Here is a 3,383-nt window from a genome sequence, read left to right as displayed (position 1 = left end):
AGACAATTATCATGAACAAGGAAATATAATAATAATGCTTTTATTATTGCCTCTAGGGCATATTTCCAACAATGATGATGGCCATATCATATCACTTATTTGATTGCATGTGATGTTTATCCTTTATGCATCTTATTTTGCTTAGTTCGGCGGTAGCATTATAAGATGATCTATCACTAAATTTGAAGGTACAAGTGTTCTCCCTGAGTATGCATGGTTGCTACAGTTCGTCATGCTGAAACACCACATGATGATCGGGTGTGATAAGCTCTACGTTCACATACAACGCGTGCAAGCCAGTTTTGCACATGCAGAATACTCGGGTTAAACTTGACGAGCCTAGCATATGTAGATATGGCCTCGGAAGACTAAGACCGAAAGGTCGAGCGTGAATCATATAGTAGATATGATCAACATAGTGATGTTCACCATTGAAAACTACTCCATCTCACGTGATGATCGGACATGGTTTAGTTGATATGGATCACGTGATCACTTAGATGATTAGAGGGATGCCTATCTAAGTGGGAGTTCTTTAGTAATATGATTAATTGAACTTTAATTTATCATGAACTTAGTACTTGATAGTATTTTGCATGTCTATGTTGTTGTAGATAAATGGCCTGTGCTACCGTTCCGTTGAATTTTAATGTGTTCCTAGAGAAAGCTAAGTTGAAAGATGATGGTAGCAACTACACGGACTGAGTACGTAACTTGAGGATTATCCTCATTGCTGAACAGAAGAATTACGTCCTGGAAGCACCGCTAGGTGCCAAACCCACTGCAGGAGCAACGCCAGATGTTATGAACACCTGGCAGAGCAAAGCTGATGACTACTCGATAGTTCAGTGTGCCATGCTTTACGGCTTAGAGTCGTGACTTCAACGATGTTTTGAACGTCATGGAGCATATGAGTTGTTCCAGGAGTTGAAGTTAATATTTCAAGCAAATGCCCGGATTGAGAGATATGAAGTCTCGAATAAGTTCTACAGCTGCAAAATGGTGGAGAATAGTTCTGCCAGTGAGCACATACTCAGAATGTCTGGGTGACACAATCACTTGACTCAGTCCTGAGTTAATCTTCCGGTTGATAGTATCATTGACAGAGTTCTTCAATCACTGCCACCAAGCTACAAAAGCTTTGTGATGAACTATAATATGCAAGGTGAAAGAACATGCGGTGCCCCCATGTTTGGTTTTGGTAATTGATGACAATCTCTATGGACTAATGGTTGCCTTGAGTTATATTTGAAGGTTTTGTCCATAGGCTTTTCTTGGAGTACATGTGTTGGTTTCAAGGAGAGTTTGTGTCGACCAAGGTGCTATTCAAGGAATTACCTAAAGATTGGTCTTGTGAGAGGTTGATCAAGACTAAGTTAAAGAGTGAATCAATATGATCAACCCACAAAGCGTAGAAGATGTACCGAGAGGGATCAAGTGATCCCATGGTATGGTAAGCATTGTCAATTACGCTTTGTGTACTAACCCATGGTCTTCGTGAGGGTTCTTTGTGGGGTTAGGTTGCGGTGTGCAAGTTCAAGTGGAGCATCACGAAGAGATAAAATGCTTGAAGCTTGCCGTCCTTTGTGGTGACAATGGACTTGTGAAGATGTGCGGAAGAGTGGCTCATCCATAGTGGAGTATGGGGGAGCAATCAACTAGTCTTCATCAAGTCAACACAATCAAGAAAGGTTGCGGTGTGCAAGTTCAACTGGAGCATCACAAAGAGATCAAATGCTTGAAGCTTGCCGTCCTTTGTGGTGACAATGTACTTGTGAAGATGTGCGGAAGAGTGGCTCACCCATAGTGGAGTATGGGGGAGCAATCAACTAGTCTTCATCGAGTCAACCCAATCAAGAAAGGTGGTCCAACTTGAGGGAGTCAAGATCGTCATCATCTAGCTCAAGTGGACCAAGTGCAAGGCAAAGGTTTGCCCTTGATATGTTTTCTATTTTACTGGTCTCATGATGGTAGTTGGGAGACCGGGTTATAGGATCGATTGCCGTACTATCAAGGGGGGCTCTCGATGAGTAGCTTGATCGTATCGTTCGCTGAGAGCTCAAACCATTGCATCCTTGCATCATCTTTCTTGGTTCTTATTTGGTTCTCTTGTTTGGTTCTATTTGAGAGTCTAGAGCTTATGGTCATCTTGATGACAAGCTCGAGTTCATCGAAAACGGAGTTCACATGCTTCTTCTATGATGTTTTCGATGTTGGAGGTTTTGCCGGTTCTTCTCGGTTGGAGGTTTCACTCCTCTATTTGTTGGCATACCTCCCCTGCCTCTTCTTACTATATCCAGTCGCTGTTTTGATGCTACTCGTCGTCTTGTTTCCAACAAGCTTGAGTTTGCTCAATTCGGAGCTTATATGCAGAAGTTATGGCAGTTCTGGTTTTCTTGAGTGTGGTTTTTGTTAGGGTCCCAGCGGTAGTACCGTGGTACCCAGCGGTAGTACCGCTGAGGAGTCACAAGCGGCAGTACCGCTCCGCAGCGGTAGTACCGGCGGTGACTCCGCAGCAGTACTACCGTTGGCTTACCAGGTCCCTATCGCGTCGATTCGAGGGGTCTTTTTCTGTGGCGGATTGTGCGGTACCTCACTGCGACAGTAGTGCGGCAGTACCGCTCCTTAGTGGTAGTACCGCCCTTCCTCCGCGGTAGTACCGCCTGGTTCCCTCTTTCCCGTTCCCCTTCGTTCTGCGCGGCAGTACCACCGAAGGGAGCGGTAGTACCGCTTAACCCAGCGGTAGTACCGCCCCAAGGTTCATGTTTTGTTGCTCCTTTTCCCTGTTTCTTCCACCTGAGCGGTAGTACCGCTCGTGTGCGGGCTGAGCACATAACGGTTGGATTTTCCCCCTCCTATAAAAGGGGGTCTTCTTCCCCAATGAACCTTATCCTTTGAGCTCGTGTTCTTCCCCCATTGTTAACCTTCTTCGAGCTTGCTAACTCTCAATCCCTCCATGGATTCTTGCTAGTTTTTGAGGGAAAAGAGAGAGGAGATCTAGATCCACATTTCCACCAATCACTTTCTCCTCTATGTGAGGGGAACCCCTTGGATCTAGATCTTGGAGTTCTTGGTGTTCTCTTTCTTGTTCTTCCTCTCATTTTCCTCCCTAGCATTAGTTGCTTCAGTGGGATTTGAGAGAGAAGGACTTGGGCACTCCGTGTGCCCTTGCCATTGCATTTGGTGCATCGGTTTGAGTTCTCCATGTGATACGTGGAAGTTACAAGTTGAGAAGCTTATTACTCTTGGGTGCTTGGTACCCTTGAGCTTGTTCCTCTTGGGTGCTTGGGCACCCTAGACGGTTGTTGGTGTTCGGAGCTCAATCATTGTGGTGTAAAGCTCCGGGCAAGCGTCCGGGTCTCCAATTAGGTTGTGGAGATCGC

The sequence above is a fragment of the Triticum urartu genome, chromosome 2A, assembly GCF_056163025.1.
Source record: "Triticum urartu cultivar PI428250 chromosome 2A, HENAU_Tu73, whole genome shotgun sequence".
Taxonomy (NCBI): Eukaryota; Viridiplantae; Streptophyta; class Magnoliopsida; order Poales; family Poaceae; genus Triticum; species Triticum urartu.
Note: the sequence above shows the minus strand (reverse complement) of the source record.